Genomic DNA, 26,089 nt, shown 5'->3' with positions numbered 1-26,089 from the left:
TTCAAAAATTTTAAATTCATACACAGTAAGAGTATTTTATATTGAGATTCAGGATATATGGACACACACATGTGTACATATACATATACACATATATGTCTACATGTTTATATATTTATAAATAAAACAGAAATATATTTTATAAAAATCGATCTATTCATTATGCAATTCAATATTTTCTATTATATTGTAAGGTATTGTTTTACTGCTATTTACAAGGCATAAATTAATTAATTGTATGGCTCACTAGTGGGTTACAAACCAGTGAAAAACATATAGAAGGGTATGCAACATATCAGCAGACTGATGATGATGGTTTGAATCAGGGAAGCAGCTATGGAGGTAGGAAGATATAGTCAGGTTCTGGATATATGTGAAGGTAAGGTATGAAAAATAAAGTGAACATTAAGGAATAATATTAAGAATGATGTTAAGAATAATTAAGTCTTTTGTCCTGCAAAACTGGAATATTGGTGCTGCTATTCACAGTGATGAAGACAGCATTTGGAAGACCATATCTGGTGGAGATAGGTAGGAGAGATTGAGCCATGGTTTTGACATATTAAGTTTGAAATATATATATTTTATATTTACAAGGAGATCATGAGTAGGTCATTGGCCCTAACAGGACTTCAAAAAAAAATCTTTCAGTGAGTTAGCTCTTATTTATAGATCTCAAATGAATCATCTCTTCCTCAAATAAGCCCTCTCTACCCTCTTCCAAAGAAGCCAACTGTTGCTATTATAGGCACTAAAGCAACATATATATTTCCTTGACACATCTGAAAGGTTATATCTCTGTGATTATTTGAGCAATGTTTTCCTATCTCCCCCAAAATACTGGAAGTTCCATAGAATGAGACTGTCTACTTACTGCTGTATTTCCAGCACCAAACCCAGTGCCTAGGATATACCAGATGCTGAATAAATATCCTTATATTGCACACATACACTCAAACACACATAAAGCGATCAGGTTGGAATGGGATACTGGAAAAAATTAGTCCCTATTTCAGTAAGATAAATCACTTATGTCTATTTCTGAGTGGTTTAGGTTTTTCCAAGACAAGACACATAATCTTTGAGGATGGAATATTTTATGAGGCATGGGTATAGCTGGAGCTAAGTGAGAAAGAGAAGGGGATAGTAGGAAACGAGCGCAGAGACACGGGACTTCAAGTATGAAGCCTTGGTGATGGGCTTCCTGATTTTAATGCGGCTGAAGTGATGTTGGATGACTTACAAAGTTAGGTCATAAAAGATGTTATAGATTCTTCCTGGCTTTCTATTTTCTAACCATCAACTTGGACTCCAGCCTCTTTGCTATGAAGAAGCCAAGAAGTTACACAGAAAGGCCATGTATAAGTGTTCTGACCACAAACCCAGCAAAGGTCACAACTAGCAGCTAGTATCAACCACCAAATATGTGAGTGAGGAGAAAATACGTTTTTAGAAAATTCTAGTCCTCAGCCTTTGAGCCTCCCCCCATGATACCATCTGGGGCAGAGATCACCTGTTCATGTAAAATGCTGCCCAAATTTACAAATTTGTAAACAAAATAATGGCTGTCATTGTTTTAGGCACTGCATTTTGAGGAGGCTTGTTATGCAGCAAAGTATTACCAGGTATTGCCTCCCAAATAAACTATGTTCCTTCAATTTCTTGTCTCAGAATCTACTTCCAGTTATAGATCTGTTACTGATTTTCTATGTGACCTAGAGAACATTCTGAATTTCATTTTCTTTTTTAAAAGTCTAGAATAAACTACTAAGTAGCTACTAACATCAGCAGTTCTAAAACCATTATCGTTTGGAGACCCAGTATTTGTCAAAAATGATCAAATGCATAGCCATTCCTGATTAGATAACTGATGAGGAGTAAACAATTTTGAGATACAGTTATAGCACAGCTGTTTCCAGAAGTCCATAATGTCAAGTCAAAGGCCAGCTTAGTGAGTAACAGAAGGAAGCATACTAGTTTCTGAGTGAAAATTTCAGGCCAAGGTAAAAATCCAAAAAGAAGAATTACAGACAGGAGTGGTCTCTTTAAGATGATCTATACAAATAGGAAATAAATTTGATATGGACCAAGTCTAGAAAGAAATGCTGATCATTCATTTTTATCACAGACAGAAGCCAAAAGTAAAGATAAACAACTTCTACACACAGATTCATTTTGCCAAATACAACTGGGTTGTTCCCCAAATCTTCTCTTAACCATACAGAGCATCATTTTTTTTTTCTTTACCTTGTGACAAATTGCATTTCCAAAAATTATGACAGGAACATCTTCAGTTCCACACATTCTTCCAGAACTATGAAGAATGCTATGAAGAATACTACCCAATCAAGAGGTATACTTTCTTTGCCATTCCTTGCCTCTGGGACTTAGCATGATAACCAGAGAGGATGAGAAAAAGTAACCTCTTTACAAGATTCAATCTATGAAACCGATCTTGAGAAGCGAGGGATATTGGATCATTTTAGATAGTTAACAGAAAAGTCTAACACACAGGTTTTAGCTCTAGCATTAGTAGATCATCATTACTGAGGCAACATTTCCTCTTCTCCCAGAACTCACCCAGTCTGAGGACACACCAGAAGGCAAGTGCATGCTTAAATTTAGATCATTCTAGTAGTCAAAAATTTCAAAGAGATCCCTAAAAAATATACATTGGGAAGAATAAGAAAATGTTGTGATTCAAATTATCCTTGATTGTGTAGAAAATGTTTCTTAGAAACATTTGCAGAACCCATGACAAGAATCTAAAAATATAAACTAAATTTCCAGTCTCCTAGGGAAAAATGCTTTCTCTGCATCCCTAAAATACACACATTTCTAACTGTGTTTTCTAAAATATCTCTGTTAAGAGAAAACTAATAGCCATGTTGATTCATGAAAGCTCTCTCATGCAATCGATGGATATTTCTATATAAAGTGATGACAGTACATAAAACACACATCTAAAATAGAGTTCAGCATTATCTGCTAAAGGAAACTACGTGAAACTTCGTGGAAGGCTTATTTTTACTGGAATAAATATATGCCATATTTGAGAATTTCTAAGATATAATAATCCATTTACAATTAAATTGGCAGTGTTTCGGTTAATTATACTATATTGTTCATATTCTAGTTGGACAGTTCATAAAATAAATGGCTTCACATATAAACCATGGAATACTATGCAGCCATAAAAAAAGGATGAATTCATGTCTTTTGCAGGGACATGGATGAAGCTGGAAACCATTATTCTTAACAAACTAACACAGGAAGAGAAAATCAAACATCGCATGTTCTCACTCATAAGTGGGAGTTGAACAATGAGAACACATGGACACAGGGAGGGGAATATCACACACCAGGGCCTGTTTGGGGGTGGTGGGATTGGGGAGGGAGAGCATTAGGAGAAATACCTAATGTAGATGACAGGTTGATGGGTGCAGCAAACCACCACGGCACATGTATACCCATGTAACAAACCTGCATGTTCTGCACATGTATCCCAGAACTTAAAGTATAATTTAAAAAATAATAATAAATGGCTTTAGCTGATAATCTGAAAAAAACTCTTTGATATGACATTATTTGAATATCTCTTATCTCCTTAGGTGCAAATGCATTCTGTGGTGTAGAGTAACTGAACATTCTGCAGGAGTCCATAGAATTCTTTTACTCTGGAGAATACCCTAAGGGAACAAGATCTGAAATTTGTATGAGCCAGTTAAGCAGTCATCTAGATGTAAATGGCTCATCTAAAGAGAGGTATTCTAACTTCTCTAACCTCAACATTTTTGAAAAAGAAAATGTTAGGAAATCTATTTTTCTATTTGTTGAAATAAATACAACAGTTTAGAATTGGAATATGGAAGACTGTAAGATGATTATTGCTTGATCATCTTCACAGAGTTTCCAGACAGACTTCAAACTAACTTTTGAAAATGTTTTCAATAGAATAAAATAATGAGCAACATTTCTAGTCACCTACTCTATCAGTCTTTAGAAGCTTAAGCAGCTCAGAGGCTCACAAAATCTTCCTTCACTTTTATAATGTCATAGTTTCCCCTTTGTGTGTTCATACATGTTTTTATACAGTTGCTTAAACAATATATACAATCACATAATAAAGCGTTTTATTTTTCAGTGAAATACTATAAATATCAAACTATAATTTGCTTGTTTCATACAGCATTCCACAAATATATCTAAAATATTTACATGTAACTTTAATCTATGTTTATTTTAAAAAATAGAATATGACACAGAAAGATACATACATAAAATTACATGAATCATAAATGCACAGCTTCATTACTTCTTAACAATTAACATTGAGTATCCATCACCCAGATCAAGATATAGGCATTTTAATAATCTCACGAGCATTTTTGTTACCTGGTCCCAAACATGCTTCCCTCTAAAGGTAACCACTTTTATCGTCTAACATCATAAATTGATTCTACCTGGTTTTCCATTAGCATAGGTTGGTTTTCTCTACTTTTAACCCTTGCATAAATATAATTACATAACATACACCTTTTGTGTTTGGTTTCTTTCACTCAAATTATGTCTGTGAAGTCCATGCATGTTATGACATATATCAGTAGTCCATTCATTTCTATTCCTGTATAGCATTCATTTCTTTGAATAGAGCCATGTAGCTTTATTAATTTTAATGTTGATGCATATAAAGGTTGTGTCTAATTGTGGCTATTAGGACAAATGCTGCACTGAACCTTACTGTTTCTATCTTTTGATTAATCTATCTTTGTTGTTTTTGATTATTTCCTTAAAGGTGTAATTTATGTATCATGCAGAATGCAAAAGTTTTGTTTTAGTATATTCTACCAATAGTTTGTCAAAGCAGGAGGGTCAATTTTCACTCCCATAAACAGTGTAGAAGGGTTTTCCTATCACATCACACTTTCAACAATACTTAGTATTTTCAGTTCTTTTTTTTTTAATTTTGATTATGGCCATTACAATGGATATGTAGTTGTTTTGCTTTGTGGTTTTAATATTAACTACTTGATGCTTTTACAATATTAAACATCCTTTCAGTTTTTTTTTAAGAGACAAGGTCTCCCCTAGGTTACCCTGGCTGGACACAAACTCCTAGGCTCAAGCGATTCTCTTGTGTCAGCCTCTTGAGTAGATGGGACTTCAGGCAAGTGCTGCTGTATCTGGCTCTTTCATATTTGCACTGGTCATTCTGATATCTTTTTAGTGCAACATATTTTAAAATCTTTCACTCATTTTGTTAAAAATAGATTTTTATTGAATTTTTTATGAGTTTTTAAAATATATTCCGGATACCCATTTTTTTTTTTTAATGTATACACAAATATCATTTCCCGCTCTGTGATCTCCTTTTTCAGTCTCTCTGTCTCTTAGTGAGGTCTTCTGATGAATAAAATTTCTTGTTTTAATGAAGCCAATATGACAATACAACAGCATGGATTTGGAATAAGGAAGATTTTAAAGATTTTAATAGTTTCCTTTTCATTGCCTCAATCATCTTCACCAGTTTCCAGGCAGACTTCAAACTAACTTTTGAAAATGTTTTTAAAGAATGAAATAATAAGCAACATTTCCAGTTACCTACTCTATTAGCCTTTAGAAGATTAAGCAGCCCAGAGGCTCATAAAATACTCCTTCACTTTTATAATCTCATAGTGTCTCTTTTGTGTGTTCATATGTGTGTTTTTTATAGTTGCTTATTTAAACAAAACACACACTCATATAGAGTTTTATTTTTCAATGAGATACTGTAAACATTAAAGTATAATTTGCTTGTTTAATATAACCTTTCATTAACATATCATTTCCCACTCTGAGATTTCCTAGTGAAGCCTTCTGGTGAGTAAAATTTCTTGCTTTAATGAAGCCAATATGCCAATATTTTTAAGCTGGTGATTTTATATCTTGTTTAAAAAATGTCCCCACCAAGGTCATGAAGCTATTCTCTATGTTATCTTCTAAAATTATTTTTTTCTTTCACAGCTTTCACATTTAAGTCTAAAATCTAATCTCCAGTTGATCCCACATAATTTATAGAAAAGGCGATTCATTCCCTACTGAACTACAGTGTCACCTTTGCTATAAATCAGGTAACTATATATGTGTGAGCCTGTTTTTAGACTTTCTGTTCTGTTCTATTGTTCTAATTATCTGTATTCACACCAAAAACATACTGTTTGAATTTCAACTGTTTCATAATAATTGGTAATATCTGTTAGTATAAAATTTCCCACTTTGTTCTTTTAAAGATTGTCTTGGCTATCTTGGACCTTTGCATGTCCACATAAATTTTTATAATGTACGCGCACACACACACACAGGCACACTCCTGATGCGATCGATTAGGATTTCACTGACTCTACAGATCAATTTTTGAGAGTTTACATCTTTATAACATTGATTCTGCCAACCCATGAACACAATATAGTCCTCCATTTAGATACATTTTCTTTAAATCCTCTCATTCATAATATATGTTTCTGCTTAGGTATCTCAAACATATTTTATACATTTATTTATATTTGATTTATTGATGGCATTATTTTTTTTAAATACCACTTTCTAATTGTTTAGTCTTGAAAATTACAATTAACTTTTGGATATTCACATGGTATCTAGAAGCCTTGTTAAATCCATTTATTAATTCTAATATTTTATCTCATGGTTCTTTGAATTTTCTATGCATGTTTAGTCTGTAAATAATAAAAGTTTTTTCTAACTGTATTCTTTTAATTTCGTTTTCCTGACTTATTATATTGAGTAGTATATTAATTGAGTACATTGTTGTAGATTACTCATAGATATATTTTATCAGATCAAGTTACATCTCTTCTACTCCTAGTTTCCCACGAAGGGTGTGTGTGTGTTTGTGTGTGTGCGCGCGTGAGAGCGCACGTGCTCATGTGAGGGAATTAATTTTTTCCAATACTTTTTTATATTTGTTTTCATCCTTCATATTTTTAATGTGATGGTTCACATTGCTTGGTTTTCAAGTGCTACAATGAGATAACATTTCATCCCAGTTAAAATGGCTTTTATCCAAAAGACAGGTGATAACAAATGGTGAGAATGTGGAGAAAAGGGAACCCTCTTATACTGTTGATGGAAACGTAAATTAGAACCACCACTATGTAGAACACTTTGGAAGTTCCTCAGAAAACTAAAAATAGACCTGCTATATAATTCAGCAATCTCATTGCTAGGTATATATCCAAAAGAAAAGAAATCAGTATATAAAAGAGATAACTGCACTCTCTTGTTTATTGCAGTACTAGTCACAATAGCCAAGATTTGGAAGCAACGTAAGTGTCCATCGACAGATGAATGGATAAAGAAAATGTGCTACTTATACAAAATGGAGAACTATCCAGTCATATAAAGAATGACACCCTGTCATTTACAACAACATGGATCGAACCGGAAGTCATTATGTTAAGTAAATAAGCCAGGCACAGAAAGACAAACTTTGCATGTTCTTGCTTATTTGTGGGAGCTAAAAATTAAAGCAATTAAACTCATCAAGAGAGAAAACAGAATAATGGTTACCAGAGGATTGGAAAGGTAATGGGATGGAGAGTGGAGATGGTTGATAGGTACAAAAGTTTTAGTTAGATAGAATGAATAAGATCTGTATTTGGTTGCAAAACAGGGTGACTACAGTAAACAATAATTTATTGTACATTTTAAAATAACTTAAAGAGTATAATTGGATGGTCTGTAACACAAAGAAAGGATAAATGCTTGAGGTGATAGATACGCCATTTACCCTGATGTGATTATTATGTATCGTGTGCCTGTATTAAAATATCTCATATAACCTATAAATAGATATACCTACTCTGTACCCACAAAAATTAAAAACTAAAAAAAATTCTGAAATGAAAAAGAATAAAAATGACCCTTCCTTGCCCAAATACACCCAGTTTTGTTGTGATATATTGTTCTTTGAATATAGTACTGTACTTAGTCTGATAATAATTTGTATAGGGTATGTAACATACTTTCAGTAGGTACTAAATATCCCATTGTTTGGTATAATGAGATTGCTTCAGTGAGTTCTGAGTTGAAAGACATTTGGAGTAATTTCAATGAATGTATTCTTTTAGATATGGCTTCAGTAAACAATCTTACATATATCTTTACATACTAGTGATTTTGTTTTTCATAGATTCTTAAGGAGGGATTGATGGGCAAAAGATTGTGGACTCTTCCATAGCTATTCTCAGGTTACTTTCTTAAAATACTGTATCAATACTTTACCAGTAGAGATTATTAAGAGCTTCTTTTCTCACACCCATTCCAGCACTGAATGTTATTCCATCTGTTTGTTTTCTCATCCAGCTCATGGGCAGGAAATGTTATTTCATTTTGCCTTTTTGACTATGAGAATATTGACTAGCTCTTCATAATTGTATTGACTATTTGCCTGTCCTCTTTTGTGGCTTTTCTGTTCAGATTATATATTAATTTTTTATATTATATTTTTGTCTTCAAATCAGTTTGTAGACTTTTATTAAAATAGAGATATTAAGTCTTTGTGATAGATATTCTAAATGTATTTTCTCAGTTTATTGTCTTTTTGCTCTATTATAATATCTTTGGCTGTATAGACATATTTATTTTTTATGTAGTAGCAAGTGTCATTTTTCTCTTTTTTTTTTAGATGGAGTGGCCCAGGCTGAAGTGCGGTGGCCCAATCTCAGCTCACTGCAACCTCTGCCTCCTGGGTTCAAGCAATTCTCCTGCCTCAGCCTCCCGAGTAACTGGGATTATAGGCTGGCACCAACGCGCCTGGCTATTTTTTGTATTTTTAGTAGAGATGGGGTTTTGCCACGTTGCCTAGGCCGGTCTTGAACTCCTGGCCTCAAGTGATCTGCCAGCCTTGGCCTCCCAAAGGGCTGACATTACAGGTGTGAGCAACTGCCCCAGGCCCATTTTTATCCTTAAAGTCATCTGAAATTAGTGTTTGGGTAAAGAATGCCCCATAACTCAAACTGCTATAGATTTATCACTTATTTGGCTTCATTTTTGTATATTTGAATCTGTAATCTATCTAGATTTTTTTTAGTTTAAGATAGGAAACTCTAACTTTATGAAAAGATAATTATTATATATTCAGTTTTTTAATGAATGAATTAAAATGTCATATTTAGTACATCCCCTTTGGCTGGATCTATTTCTGATCACTACTTTGTTTTTCCATTTTGTCTCTTCCTGTGCCAATACCATATTCTTCTAATTGTGGTGGCTTGGTAATATAAAATGTACTATGTCACAACCATTGGGATTATTTTTTAAATTCTGGATAATTTTCATACTTTTATACCTCTCTTTAATAGGAGCTGTGCTATAATTCTAAATATTTCCTACTTGAAATTGTTAAAAACAGAACTGATGAGTCTAAAAAGAATGGACACTTGGGAAAACTAAGAGGTCTGCCTGTCAACGAAGACAGATTTCCAATAGGCATAAATTCTCAAGATCAAGACCTAATTGAAAGGTACCCAGTTAACAATCCATCCTGAGAGCCACCGTAGGTTTAATCTAAGAAAATTCTGTAGTCAAGACTAACCACTAAGTTTTTGTCAAAATAAAGTATCCACTGCCATGAAAAGGGTCAACTTGGTAATGAAAAACAGGACGGCAAACATACTAGGTTTTTATCATAGGTATTATAATAGGAATGGAAGGGAGTCGCTGCCAAAATTGTCTTGAAGAAGGCACCAAATTGAATGTGTACAGGCCATTTTATCAATGTTTTCAAAACTTGGTTGCCCATTGGAATAACCAGAACAATTAATCAGCATCTCTCGGTGTGGAAACCAGGAAACAGTTTTTCTGTAAAACTCCACAGATGATTCCAATGTCTAGTCATAGTTGAGAGCCAGTGTTTTAGAAAAGGATAAGAATCTACTTTGAATGAAAATGCAGACGAAAACAAGAAAAGAAAATCCTTAGCTATTGCTAGGTCCTTTGCCAAGTTCCTCTTGCAAAGTTAATTTTTCTTCAGTAGATGATGGATAGGATTTAAAGTTATTGGGCTACTGCAGGAAGAAATGCAGGATGAGTTATGTGAGTGGGGAGGTGGGGGAGGGAGTAAGGATACTAACCAAATGAAAGTCACTTCTGAAATTTTTAGAAAATAAAGTCATACGAGCTGTTTATAGTCCAATCTAATTCTAGCCTCAGTGGTGGGAGGAAGGAATGGAGGAGGCAGTCAGAGTGAACATATGCACTGAGAGAAGAGTGGGCAGCTTTGGTGAAATCTCCTAAGAAAATTGATAGTCCTCGGCATATATTACCCATGTCTGGTCAGTGCACTCAAGTCAGGATACAAAAGTGGGGTACACACGTGTAAGTGACCCAGAATAGCTAACACCAATGACCCTTCTTGTCAGTGTAGTCATCTTCTAAGTGGCAATGCTAAATCATTCATGACCTCATGTGCTGCTTTTGGCAAGCGGCTCCCTAATTGCTCCTGTTTTTGCATCGATTCTGCGCAGCGTGGAAAAGCGAGTCGTCAACTTGCTTGTGGGTGTATTGACCACCAGGTCCCTCCTCAGCTTTCACCTTCCAGGCCTCGCCCACTCTATTTTAGAACCAGGAGCTGGGAACAGCACCTGTTTTCCGTCTCTAAGGATGGGGTGGGCATTTTGACGGCGCCCTCTTTCAACCAACCCACGCTAAGGTGTCTGTGTTTCTGCGTTTTCAAGCTCCCCCCAGCCGCCCCGCGCCCCCCGCATCCCCATCTCCGTGGCTGAGGGCCTAGGGAGGAGGGAAAATCCATCCTCAGACACACTAGATCCTCAGCGAGACCTGCTGTGGAGAGCATCAAACGGACCGCACGCGGACCCACCTGCCTTCCAAAGTTTGGGGCGTGAGGAAGCTAGGGCACGTGGCGTTTGGTTATGGCACAGCTGAGGGGTCTGCAGGAGACCCCAGGAAATGCCGCTGAGGACGGATTCACCGACGTCATCAAAAGCCGCGCTGGTAGGACCCCCGCTGCCTTGCTTTTTAGTGTCTGGGTTATTCACTGCACCCTGCTACTCTCCGCAGAGGCTGTGCCCTGGAAGTTGGCACGGGTTGGGGAAAGTTGTGGCGCCCAGCAGAGGAGCAGCAGGGGACTGTCAGGGCGCCCCCGCGCGTGGGGAGGGCGGGGAACCACGCAGGGCGCGGCGTTTCCAGGGATAAGGGAGTGCTGCTCTCAGGGAAAGCAGAAACCCAAGTTTTCCTTTTGGGCCACGTGGATATCAGTGGGGGGTTTATTATTTTTTTTAAGAAAGCCCACTGGATATTGAATTTTATTATAGGATGGTAGCTTGTTTTAAAAAGTAAACACAAAGGATTGGTCAGATTGAGTTAAAATAAATACTGTGGTAGCTTGAGGAAGGGAGGGAGGGACGGCGAAGGACAGCTTGCCTTGTCAGGGCGTGGCCAAGTGCAGAGTTAAGAAATCTGAGAAGTTTCACCTCAGCTGTGCTGAAGGAAAACGTCAGAGCGCTAGGCAGGAAGACTTGCATGCCCGAGGTACAACTATACGAGTTGAAAATCAGTAAAGCAGCAGAAGTGAGAAGTCTAAGGTTTTTGCAGCGCTTCCCACCCCCATGCACGTGTAAATTTCATTTGTAATAAATCTTCTGGTGTTTGGTAGTCTGGCCTACATATGCAAACTCTTGTAAACCAGCATACGTTTTTAAAGCTGTAAATGGAAGCAGCTGTTAAGCTCTCTCTAAGGATGAAGTTTTTCAGCTGCCTGAACCTGCTCCTCTCGCCTTTGGAGACGCAGCAAATTGTGGACGTTAGAATTACAGGACCATTCAAGATTTGTTTATGCACATTGGTGGATGCTGAAGAGGACAGAGGTATGAAGTCACTGTCCAAGTATATTACTGAAGTGAGGTTAAAGGAAAGATCACAAAAGAAAAGGAAAGTTAGTAAGAAACGCAGGAGTTGTGTAAATTGCACACCAGCAAAGTGTTCAGAAGATAGTACAGCAGAATTTCTTCAGAACTTTAGTAAGGTCTTTTCACAAGTAGTACGAGTTGATAATGATGGCTATAAGTCACAAAACAATGGTGCTTCTGACAGTTTTGGGGAGAAATCAGTTATTTCGAATTTAAAACCACAGTTTCCTTCTTTTTTTTTCACTCCATTATTTAGGTTATCTAACAAGCTTCTTAAATTTTAAAGTGAAGAATGGAAAACTTTCTTAAATAGAATGCCCTTAGCATTCAGTGCCAAGGTTAATAGAATTGGCTTTAAGTAGATACCCTAAAAAAAAATGTGAAAAAATATGTTGGGTAGTTTCATACATTGCTTTAAAATTGCTATCGTTTATACATTTTACTGGACAATAACCTTGCAGCTATAATTATCTGAAAACTGCAGAGGGATATCTACTATAAATCTGTTGCAGATCATTGTTTTGGAAAAAAAGTGTTAATTTAGGAATTAATTCTACAAATTCATTCTATTTATCATTATGCTACATCTAAACTTGCCAGAGCGTGGGGGAAATGAGAAAAGGATCCACAAAGATATTCTGAAAACGACATTCATGTAAATTTGTGTGTCTTGGAAATGGGTAGTTTAACTTCATATCTAAAGAAAAATTAATCTACGTATATGTAACATTCCATACTCGATGCTACTATTGAGAGTCACTTTAACAATGCAATAATTGAATTGTTGTATTTTTATCTGTGAAATTAAGCTTTTGTTAGGAATCTAAATCAGGTGGGGTGAGTTGTCACTCATTACAAAGAGTAATATATAAATGGTCCAACATGTTATCTAATTTTCAATATATATCTTTATATTTTTGATAGGTCATTTCCTTTAAGGGTTTAGAGGCCCTTAAGTAAAAGATAAACTAATATTTGCTTTGAATATTTTAGTTTCTGTACATTTATAAAACCAGCATTTTTGTTATATATGTATATATACACACACGTGTGCATATATATATGTATTCCAGTTTTGATTTTGTTTTGTTAATTCTAAAGTTAAAGGGTGGCTACTATTACTAAAGACTTTTTTTTTTTATAGCAACTTGTTGTGCACAGCAAAAATATAATGTGGTAGGGCAAACAGTAATACCAGAAAAAGCACACTTAAGAATTTGTTTAGATTATGTCCAGACCTACTTAAATGTCAAGGGAAATTTACACAACAAGAGCGTGTTGTAGCAATGCCTTGAGGGATATAAAAATAAATTTTATGTTAGGTGTTTAAAAATATTTTAGTAGCGCTATTGAAGATTTTTGTTTACATTGTAATCAGATTTTTTTAAATTGAAGACAGATGAGTATAATGTACATTGATAATACAAGTTTGTGCCTCATTAGATTGATTTTATACATTACTCTCAGCTCCTCATTTGATGAGGAGTCACAGCAATGTGAAACTTTGACAATTATTATTTCTCCCGTCACAACTGCATACTCTTAATTCATTTCCTCAAGGAACAATACTTTTGACTGATTATGGTTGATGTACGTGACTTCAATAATCATAATGTGAGTACTACCCACGGGAAGCCCTATGCTTTGGGAGAAAATTGTTTATTACAAAATGAATAACTTGAAACAGAAACAGAACTTTTTCTCTTTCAGACATTAACTACAGATAACCTAAAGGTAAAAATCTCAGTGTTTAAAAGCATTTCAAGACAATGCATTTGCAATTGTCTTTTCTTCCTTGGAAACAGCAAATATGGGTATTTGATCTATTGATTTGGATGCTTTCCTGTAATTAGAAATATCCCAGTGTAACATATACAGCTCCATGCTGTTAATCTTTTAAAATCAGTTGTAAATTTAATTAGCCCTGGTTTCTCTTATGACATTTTTGTGGTTTGTAATCATTTAGCATCTTGCTACATCTTTAGATCTTTTACTGGCATAGGATAATACATGAATAATTGAATAAAATGTACCTAGGGTTTGTGTCATGAAAGGTTTTTTGAAATAAACTCAGATATTTTCTTCAGAAGAAAATCAGCTAAGTAGTTTTTATCTTAAAAAAAGGAATAAAGATTATCTTTGATCTGATCTTGAGGTCTACTACAAAAAAGATCTTTCTGGTGTCCAATTTCACATTGAAGTAATTCATATTTTATTACAAATCCCAACTATAAAAGATTGCTATATCCAAAGGTAGATACATTTTATTTTATCCATACATCATGATTATAAAGAGCTCTTTACAAAGAGTAATATATAAATGGTAGACAAAATAACTATTTTGAAACACATTAGATTTATACCTTTACTTTTTTTAACTATCCTTACTTAAAACAAGAATACAATGTAATTGAACTTATTTTTTCAGTTTGAGCTAATGCTCTTAAATTGTAAACTTATAGAATTGGCTTTAAGTAGATACCCTAAAAAAAGGTATTAACAATTAGGTATTCTCAGAATAATACAAGCATCAAATTAGACAAAGATACTAGGGATTTTACAAGGGAAAATGTGGGCAAGAAATCAGAGACATTTTCAAAGGCATGTTCTTTTCAGAACTGCAAATTATTACATTTGAAAATATTTTCTCACTAGGCCATTCAATATCTGCAGTCACTTTGGTAATGAAGCCTGCACTTATCCATCCTAGGAAAATTATATTCTCATATCATCCCCCAAAAAGCAGGTAATTCACTGTTTATGTTTGTAGAAGACCTGCTTTGGTGAGTAAAAACAAAAACAACCTTTAGTGTGAAGATTTCGCTTTGCATGAATATGTGAGAATTCTTCTGCACAGAGACTTTGCTAAGGAAGTTGTAGGTAAGACTTTTCATAGATAATAACCACTAAAGTATTTTGTAGTATATTGTAAGTTTTACTCTCCCTTAGGTAATTGGGTATGAGAGCAGTCCTATTGCAAGATTAGTTAGAAGACTAGAGAATTGTCCATTCTCATTCTCGATTACAGATAGAGTTAAGGATATTTATGAGAGCTAAAATATTTTTCCACGTTATACCCACATTGTTTTCAAATCTATGTATTATATTTTATCTGATATGAGAGTGAATTAGAAGTGAATTAGATTATATTCTTTCCTACGAGGAGACATTTGGAAATTATGCATATTGAGTTAATGAGTACATTTGACTTGAGACAGGACAATTTCTAAGTTCCTACTGAAAGTTTTACATAAATTATGATAGCTACTTTCAATTTAATAAATTTAGCCAATTTATCTTGACAATCAATGATTCTGAGCTCTAAGTTCCTCTCTACATAAACTCTGTTCTCTATTACAATGAAATTGAAGGTAAAAACAATGAACTCTAATAGTTTCATGAAACCGTAGTTAGTAATTAGGGGACTATCTGGTAGTGTGCTGGGGCTGGTTGGAATTGACTCATGAGATTCAGTGGTGTGAATCTTTTCCTAAATCTGCATTCAGTGACATCATATTGGTGTTTTAAAATTATCATGGTGGGTGACATGGTTTGGCTCTGTGTCCCCAACCAAATCTCACCTTGAATCGTAATAAAACCCACATGTCAAGGGTGGGACCCGGTTGAGATCATTGAATCGTGGGGTGGTTCTCCCCATGCTGTTTTCATGATAGTGAGTTCTCACAGGATCTGATGGTTTTATAAGGGGGTTCCCCCTTTGCTCAGCACTCATTCTCCCTCATGCCTCCCGGTGAAGAGGTGCCTTCTGCCATGATTGTGAGTTTCCTGAGGCCTCCTCAGCTATGTGGAGCTGTGATTCAATTAAACCTCTTTTCTTATAAATTATTCAGTCTCAGGTATTTCTTTATAGTAGTGTGAGAATGGACTAATACAGTAGAGTTATTTATAACATAAAAGACGGTCAATATTACTGATAAGGACTTTTTTTTTCTTTTTTAAGAGATAGTTATTAAATATTTATTTGTTAAGTATGGCAAGTATTTCCAATACTGGAACTGTTAATGATGGAAAAATACAAATTTGGAATAAAAACTATTTTGTTGAGGCTGGATTCAAGTTAGGTATGCATTTTACTACAAGTAAAAGAATAACCAACTAACTATGGCCTCAACAAATTTTACATAACAAGAAATCTAGAGGTAGGCCTTTTCTGGCATTGGTGTGACATTTCAGTGCTGTCAGGACTGGTGTCTTGATGATTCTCTTGGCCTTTTCTTTCTGATTACAAGCTGACAGCCACTGTTCAGCTACTATTTGAGGCCTGAAGAAAGAAGAAAGCCACCAATTGCATCTCTTTCAGACTCCCTTCAGCAGACTGCTACCTATGTCTCCTGGCAAGAACTGCTATGCTATGTGGCCATCCTTAGGTGCAAGAGATGCTGAGATTGTGAATATTTAGTTCTCACAGTCTCTATATGAATTATTGTGAAGGACAAGATAATTTAGGAAATTGAAATGGTGTTAGTATAGCCAGTCATCCAAGTTTGTTTATTTTGTTGCTTCTTAACGATTGAGCCTCGTGTTGTAGTAAAGAATATAGTACCTCTTAAACACCTAAGTTGTTCCTGATTATACAATCATAAATTAGATTAAGCTTATATCATGAATTCTTCTCTTTTTCCTTTAACAGATAAAGCCCATCACAGCACATGGATTTAAAGATTTAATAGCTGTGACCTTTTGTCCCTAGTTAAGGAACATGAAATCACCCTTTGATTTCTGTCATGCCAGTAAAACCTGACCTTTATAATCCCTTGGAACTGATGTGCTATTTTGAGAATGGGCATAATTTAACTACGACAAATGACCACAACTATAGGACTACCCAAAGACAAGTATAGGACATGCATTTCTGTGGAATACTTAATGACTATATTTTATTCTAATAAAGTTGATTGGGAGGACCACTTGTAAACACCTTTGGGTCATGTCCTGTGACTATAGTAACTGAAAACTGGTCCACTTGAGAAGCATACTTTAATGTAAAATGCTCTCATCTACCCTGTCCCTCCTTCAAACTGTCCTGTTCCTACTGTCCCTTCTTGTAACATCATTTGAGGTACTGAAGATGAGCTATTCATTCCAAATTTGTATTCTATAAAGTAGAAAAGTCTATTATCATCATGTACATGTCCTGTGGAATTGTCTTTCCCTTGTGAAACCACCACAGAAATGAGTAGAAAATAGTAAAAGAAGCCACATATTATTTTGTGGATTGAATATATTTCAAATGTAATAATTTGACATGAATGTGATTAAAGAAAGTTTGAATCAAAGCAAATAGTGACACAGATTAAATCCATAGTATGAGTTTGCTGAAGATTAAAGGGGAACTGAATTTTAATCCAAGAATAAAATGAGAGATAGTAGATTTGGCCTGGTGGGGAAGTCATGGGATATCTAAGATGTCATATTCTAAAGAAATATTTGCCAAGCCCTTCAGAAGAATTACAAAGAGGAATTTGCTTTTGTGTATGACTGAATTTGGAGGCTGGAGTAACTCGGATGCTCTGGCAATAGTTTTCTATCCTGAGAATTACAGCTACACAGGGAAATTTTTAAGAGTATATGAATACCTGGACCCCTCCTACAGAGCCTCTCATTTACTTTGACTGGAGGGTGGCACCTGGCTTCAGAGAATCCACCAAGAATGCTAATGAGCAGCCAGTTTTGAGAAGCTGTGAAATTTGGTTTTGAATCATCACAGGAACCTTACTTGGTTGTTCGCTCTGTGGTGATGATTGAAGATTCCTATCTTTTCCATGATTATAGTATGTGAAGAATCATTGGCAGTTCTCAAAACTTACAAACTTTCTGTTATTTATACTTACAGAGGTTGTTTATGTCCTTCTTCTAGACTCTGAAAATACCACCCAATGTCTACTATATCTATTGTGATAAAATTCAGAGATACGAAGACCTGAGGGTTAGAAGAAGAGCAGGGAATAACCTGAAAATCAGGAGTAGCTGCCTCAACTTGCCAGGCAGTTAATAGTCTTATTAGTCATTCATAGTTAAATGTGAAATAATTAACTTTAGTTGCATTTTCTCTAGAAATCATGTAAGATAACCTGCATCACCGAAATTGGAATTTTGGTTTGGGGCACGTGGAAGTGAAGAGCTTTTAGATGGTGCACTCACAAACTGGCAAATAACAGGGAAAATTAGTTTCAGGGATGTATGTCATTTGTTTGGCATGGAGAGTGTCAAGAAAGGATTCATTAGAGCATGCACCTCTAATTCTTTAGAATTCCAGTACTCTGTAGTATATTGGAGCGATATATACCACTACTCCCTATTACATTGCTTAACTCATATTTCCTCCTTGAACCCAGAAGGCATGTTTTTTTTCACCACTTTCAAAGCTTAGAAGAAGCATATACACACTCTAATATTAGGATGTAAGAATTATGGAGGGAGAACAGCTCTACTGAAAATGAGGCTAGCTAAAAGTTAGAATATTGATATAGGTAGGTAGTTACAATAGAGTCAAAGAAAACTGATTTTCTTTTGCATTATACCTGTAGTTATCACTATACCAAATAAGAGAGAGGGGCGTAACCATTTCTCCTCTCTCCTATTTATTTATTTATTTATTTATTTTTATTATTATACTTTACATTCTAGGGTACATGTGCACAATGTTCAGGTTTGTTACATATGTATACATGTGCCATGTTGGTGTGCTGCACCCATTAACTCGTCATTTACATTAGGTATATCTCTTAATGCTATCCTTCCCCCCCTCCCCCTCCCCACAATAGACCCCGGTGTGTGATGTTCCCCTTCCTGTGTCCAAGCGATCTCATTGTTCAATTCCCACCTATGAGTGAGAACATGCAGTGTTTGTTTTTCTGTTCTTGCGATAGTTTGCTGAGAATGATGGTTTCCAGCTGCATCCATGTCCCTACGAAGGACACGAACTCATCCTTTTTTATGGCTGCATAGTATTCCATCGTGTATATGTGCCACATTTTCTTAATCCAGTCTGTCACTGATGGACATTTGGGTTGATTCCAAGTCTTTGTTATTGCAATAACATACATGTGCATGTGTCTTTATAGTAGCATGATTTATAATCCTTTGGGTATATACCCAGTAATGGGATGGCTGGGTCAAATGGTATCTCCTATTTATTTTTTTCCTTCTTTACTCTCCTATCCTTTCCATTTCTCTCTTGAACCTGATCGTCACTCATCTCAGAATTCAAGTTAATGCTATCAATACTGTAGTACAATTAAAGTACAGTATAAATAGACTTCTTTGAAATGGTTTCTCTTGCCACAATTTCATTGCATTAGGCTCATGAGGAAATATGTATCAAGTTTTATTATGCCAACTTTCAATTCCATTTTCTGATAAATCCTGTGCAAATTTTGGACTGCTCGTACTTTATAACATAAATGCTATGTTTAAAAAATTTGGCTTATTTAAAATTAGATTTGTGATTTGATACAAGGACTAGCTGATACCATTACTAGAAACATCTCAGGCAGGCATCAATTGTATTCCTCTACTGCAGTGGATTCTCAAATTTGAGTGTGCATCAGAATTCTCTGGAGGGCTTGTTAAAAACACAGGCTACTGTCCCATGCCCTCAGAGTTTCTTGTCTAGTCGTCATAGTGTGGATCCTGAAAAGTTGCATTTCTCACAGATTCTTAAGTGCAGCTGATCCTGCTGGTCTAAGGACCACACTTTGAGAAACACTATTCTGATATAAAAGGAAGGGATTAGTGAGCAATCACTGGTTAGTGAAAATATGAAGGAGTGAATAGTTCTTTGGTCTAGGAAACAAAGAATGATGTAAGACATTTCAGAGCTTTTGGAGATGGATTTCCTTCTAGTATATATTCCTACAACAATAATATATACAAAGAGAAGAGCAATAAATACTGGGGACTCCTTGGTAGGGGGAACAGTGTCAGGGGATATGAGGTGAAAAACTACCTGTCGGATACTATGTTCACTACCTGGGTGATAGGAATATTCGTACAACAAACCTCAGTGACACAAAATTTACCCATGCAACAAAACCTGCACATGTACTCCCTGAACTGAAAATAAAAGTTGAGAGAAAAATAATATAATAAAATAAAAAATTGTTTGGTACCTTCATCCTTTCCGACTTAACCTCTATCTGTCTATAGACAGGAGTACTTGTTAACTGGAACTTTATCATAAGTTCTATGTATCTTTTGTGCATCTTTTTCTTTTAAATTACAATTTCATTAAATGGAGCCTGACTCATTTTATATGGGGTATATAGGAGGGTTATTTGATATCACAGATGAACATGTGATATTACAGGTGTCCCAGGTTCTCAGTTATGCTGTTTGCCATAACAAGTGTTTTCTCTTTATATTCTGCTCTGCTTAACAGTGTAGCAGTCTTCCCTTCCCCACATGCCCTGGGCCTAAGATCCCCCAAAACATCCTTAGCAACAAATTTAGATGAATATAGAATATATTTTTAATAATTCCTCCTCAAAAGAAATATCACCTGCTATAATTATTTGATTTCAACTAGTATTTTACTATCCACCACAATGTCAAAACTGTCTCTTTAAATTCTTTATTAAATTGTCCTCTACTGTTAAATGTGAACATAATTCCATAGCTTGTACTTCATAGAACATTTATTTATTCCATGGGCTGTTAATACTATTTAATGACTAAATGAGTTTAGGACACATGAGTTAAACATAGTTAATAAATTTCTTTTATGCATAATTCCTGAGAAATTTTATTATACTAAAGGGCATAAAAGAAACTTCAAGAGAAGACTGGAATTCATTAAATTTATTTTAGCATGGAGCCTTTTTGCTCAGAAACATTTTATGGATTAGTGTTTCATAGAACTCAATTTGGAAAATAGAAATTATATTAATTAGAATATATCAACCCATTAATCTATTGGTTTATTCCAGGTGATTTACCTACCCTATTTGATATACCCTTTCCTTCCACACTGCTCAATCATTTCTTTCCTAACAATATAGTAACCAAAGACAGTCATCCCAGTTTTAAGATGGTCATTCAGATTATTCTTGATAGCATATAGTTTTTGTAATTGTTTGCATAGCATATTCTATGAAAATTGACAGAATATAACTAAAAATCTCAGATAATCATAATCTAAACCATTAACATCGTGAGATGTGGGTGCATGCACATATATATTTACACATACACACACGCACATATGTATTAAAACATAAGATATAACACATTAATACTACCTATATATATTTTGTGTAAACAGGATAGAAGTGATTTTTATTCATATGTAGTATATGATATATAAGTATAATCATACATACACATTGATATAAACATACTATGCATACTACTTTATAAATTGATTATTATAACCTGGGTGACAGAGCAAGACCCTGTATCAAAATAATAATAAATTGATTATTTTATACATTGATGTAATGTGAACATATTATCACGTTATTCAATATTCTTTAATAATAGTTTATTCAATCAGGTATGGGAGGCATATTAGGATTAAAAAGGTGATATCCAAAAAGTACTACCTATGTCCACAGATTCTTCAAAACTACTGTACAATACGTATTGGGTAGAGGATCGGAGGTGAAAAGATATCACATCCACCCATGAAAATATGTTTTTCTAGAATATGTCTTGTAACTGTTTTTTTTCTACTCTGACTTGGTTACCTAAGCATGTGAATCATTTAAATCTTGTTGAATGTCTGCTTCTTTATATATTATGTAAACTACATTAAATTATTAGTTTATATATACATATATATTATTATTATTTTTATTTTTTGAGATGGAGTCTCGCTCTGTCGCCCAGGCTGGAGTGCAGTGGCCGGATCTTGGCTCACTGCAAGCTCCACCTCCGGGGTTTACGCCATTCTCCTGCCTCAGCCTCCCGAGTAGCTGGGACTATAGGCGCCCGCCACCTCGCCCGGCTAGTTTTTTGTATTTTTTAGTAGAGACGGGATTTCACCGTGTTAGCCAGGATGGTCTCGATCTCCTGACCTCGTGATCTGCCCGTCTCGGCCTCTCAAAGTGGTGGGATTACAGGCTTGAGCCACCGCGCCTGGCCTATTAGTTAATATATTAATCAACATAAAATAAATACATTTTTTCTTTTAACTTTATGCATAACTAATTACTGACGTTATGCCACTATAGGTTTGGGAATGGACTGGTTTTTAATCACAAATGGAAATTTCTTATAAAGAACATTTCCAAAATGAATTCCATGAAAAATACATTAATTATAGCTAGCCACATGTGAGAAATGCTTACTTTTTTATTTCGTAGAAATACATGTTTCATAATAGAGTTGCTAATATAGTTTGGCTGCGTCCCCACTCAAATCTCCTCTTGAATTGTAATGCCCATAATCCCCGTGTATCATGGGAAGGACCCAGTGGGAGGTAATTAAATCATGGGGGCAGTTTCCCCACGCTGTTCTCATAACAGTGAGTTCTCAGGAGATCTAATGGTTTTTGAGTGTCTGATATTTCCCCACTGGCGCTTATTCTCTCTCCTGCCACCCTTTGAAGAGGTGCCATCCGCCATGATTTTAAGTTTCCTGAGGCCTCCCAAGCCATGTGAAACTGTGATTCAATTAAACTTCTTTATAAATTACCCAGTCTTAGGTATTTCTTCATGGCAGCATGAGAAGGAAGTAATACAGTAGCTATCATATTCTGTAACATTTTTAAGTCAATTAAAATTTGGTTCATAGTAATGGTAATATTACAGCTATTGCTTAAAGATTTGGATTAAAATTCTAGACACAAAACTCAATATACTCATTGAATCAAAACAATGGCAATATTTTAAAACTATTGATGGAATTTGAACAAATCAGGTTATAAAGCAATTAAAATTTGTATCTTGGCTTGGACTTTAATTAGATGTAGAAACTTAATGCAGAGTATTGTAATATACAGAAGAAGTCATGCTTTTATTTACTGCTTCTTTCTGTTCTAAGAACAAAAACTTAAATGAAACTAACTACTGTTTGGTAGTAGTAATCATTTTTTTTAACCAAAGTAAATGACTGTCTCCAGTGTATTCTCTTGCTATTTTCTCCAATTATCTATCTCTGATAAAAGTAGGCAATGTTTACGTTAAAACCAATGAAGAAACTGTATTCAAGATGTCCATGGGAGTTGCGAGAAAAGTAACAGAAACTTTCAGTTATAATTAAACCAGATTATTTTGAGAAAATCATAATTACTGATTACTAAACATTTCCTAAATGACACTAAGTTTGTTCAATGAGTATTTCCTTAGTCTTGGCAATTTACTATAATTGTAGTAGTTTTTCTCTATCAAGGCTCTGATTTTTATGAAAAGATGAACAAAGATTGGTTTTCTTTTATTTTCACTTAAACCTGGGGGCGCGCAGCAAGTTGTCATTTATATCACATGTTCATACTGTTACATGCTTGTATCTAGGAATGAGAGTTGGTCTGCTGAATAAACTGATTAGTCCCCAGTGATACCAACTAACTAGGGAATTTCAAAGTCTCCCTCCTTATTCCCAACACCTCCTCACAAAGATGTGCTGTTTCCACCACATCACTTGAAAAAAACATGTATTTTCCCATTTTATGTTCTGAAATATATTTTCATATTCTTGCTTTCCCATGCTTTCTTTCTCTGTATTATTCCTTTTACATACTTATTATCCTCTTACACTCATATTAATATACCGCCGAAGTATACTTTTGATTCGTAGTGAAATTTTATTTAATAAGATTTCAGCGGTCACATGTAGAAGAGTAGAATGGCATGACATCAAAGCAAAGATTACACTAAGGCTTCAGTACTATTGGTTTCAGTACTACTGGTTTTAAGCAGCAATTAATAAGTCACCTATTGAACATTCACAACACACCTCCTACCAAACTTTGTAAAACAGATTTCCAACATGATGTTATCGAAGTACCTCCAAACTAAAAATTTGGGGATCTAGCAGGTCTGTGTTCTAATTTAATGCTGCTGTTAACAAACCGATTGATTTTAGCCAACATCAGAACTATAACATTCTTCTTTTAAAAATGTCTTAAATTTATTGAGGTGTAATTGACATACAAAACTGGACTCATTTAATATCTACATCTTGATGAATTTGGACATATGCATACACCTATGATAACATCACCACAATCAAGGTACTAAACATGCACATCACCTCCAAAAGTATCCTTGTGTTTCTAAGGTATATTTTTGTTTTTTTTTAGTAAAAGCATGTAACATGAGATCTCTCCTTTTAATATTTTGAACTGCATAAAACCATACTGTTAACTACAGGTAATACATTTGTACATCAGATCTCTGGAACTTATCTTGCATAACAGAAACTTTACATCAATTGAAAAACAATTCCCCATTTCCCCTTCCCTTAGCCCCTGGCAACCATCATTCTATTCTCTGCTTTTGTGAATACAACTATTTTAGAGCACTCATATAAGTGGAATCTCTTTCTGAGACTGGCTTATTTCATTAAACATAATATCCTCAAGTTGTTGTTACAAGTGGCAGAATTTCCTTCTTTTTAAAGGCTGAATAGTGATCCATTCTCTCTCTCTCTCTCTCTCTCTCTCTCTATATATATATATATATATATATATGTACATATGTGCATATACATATGTGTGTATAAATATGTGTGTGTGTATGTATATGTATATATGGACTGCTTCCATATCTTGTCTATTGTGAATAATGCTGCAATGCATTATTCATTATGCAATGAACATGAGTGTACAAATATCTCTTCAAGATCCTGACCTCAATTTTTTTGGATATCTACCCAGAAGTGGGATTGCTGAAGTATATGGTAATATCATTTTTAATATTTTGAGGAACCTCTATACTATTTTTCCCAGTGGCTATACTATATAGCATTCTCATCAACGGTGTATAAGGGTTTAAATTTCTAATTTCTCCACACCTTTTCCACCACTTATTTGTTCTTGTGTGTGATAATAGCCATCCTAACAAAAATAAGGTGATATCTCACAGTGGTTTTGATTTGCATTTTCCTGATCATTTGTGATGTTGAGCATCTTTTTATACAGCTATTGGCCATTTGTATGTTGTCTTTGGAGAAATGTCTATTCAAATCTTTTCCCATTTTTTAAATCCAGTTGCTTGTTTTTCTCCAAATGAGTTTGTGACTAAAAAGGAAGCATAATGTTTGGGAACCTGAATGTGATGGACATGGGCAAAGATGATAGAAATAGAAAGAAAACCTTTTTGATTTTAATAGCTTTAGGGGTATAACTGGTTTTTGGTTACACAGATGAATTATATCGTGATGAAGACTGAGATTTTAGAGCACATGTCACCCAAGTAATGTATACTGTACCAAATATGTAGGTTTTTATCCCTCACCCTCTTCCCACCGTTTCCCTTCTCAGTATCCAGTGCCCATTATACCACTCTGTGTGCCTTTGCATATTCATAGCATAGCTCCCACTTGTAAGTGAGAACATATGGTATTTGGTTTTTCATTTCTGATTTACTTCCCTTAGAACAATGGCCTCCAGTTCCATCAAACTTGCTACAAGAGACATTATTACATTCTTTTAATGGGTGAGTAGTATTTCATGGAGTGTATATACCACACTTTCCTTATCCATTCATCAGTTGATGGGCGCTTAATTTGGTTTCATATCTTTCACTTGTGAATTGCACAGTGATAAATGTATCTTCAGGTGTCATATTTGCAAGTGTCTTTTTGATATAATGACTTATTTTCTTTTGCATAGACACTCAGTAATGGTATTTATTGATAGAGTGGTAGATACAGTTCTTTAAGAAATCTCTATGCTGTTTTCCATAGAGGTTGTCCTAATTTACATTCCCACCAGCAGTGTAAAAGTGTTCCCTCTTTACCACATCCGTGTTAACATCTGTTGCTTTTTGAATTTTTAATAATGGCCATTCTGGCTGGGGTAAGGTTGTATCTCAGTGTGGTTGTAATTTACATTTTCTTGGTGATTAGTGATGTTGAGCACTTTTTCATATGTTTGATGGCCCTTTGTATATCTTTTAAGAAATATCAATTCATGTCTTTGCCCACAGTTTGATGGGATTGTTTTTCTTTACCTTTTGCTTGCTGATTTGTTTGAGTTCCTT

At 34.9% G+C, this 26,089-nt stretch overlaps 1 long non-coding RNA gene across 4 annotated transcripts in view; it reads right to left on the bottom strand.

Annotated features, from left to right (window-relative positions):
• Positions 1-11,146, bottom strand: part of LOC123571241 (uncharacterized) — a 589,891-nt gene extending 578,745 nt beyond the window's left edge. For all 4 annotated transcript variants that reach the window (XR_010584065.1, XR_006695424.2, XR_012429862.1 and 1 more), the window contains exon 1: positions 10,877-11,146. This is a non-coding gene — a long non-coding RNA (uncharacterized lncRNA). The remainder of the gene's footprint in view (positions 1-10,876) is intronic.
• Between the last annotated feature and the right edge of the window lie 14,943 nt (positions 11,147-26,089).

Source organism: Macaca fascicularis, chromosome X (genome assembly GCF_037993035.2).
Source record: "Macaca fascicularis isolate 582-1 chromosome X, T2T-MFA8v1.1".
Taxonomy (NCBI): domain Eukaryota; kingdom Metazoa; phylum Chordata; class Mammalia; order Primates; family Cercopithecidae; genus Macaca; species Macaca fascicularis.
Note: the sequence above shows the minus strand (reverse complement) of the source record. Positions and strands in the feature narration are given on the sequence as shown.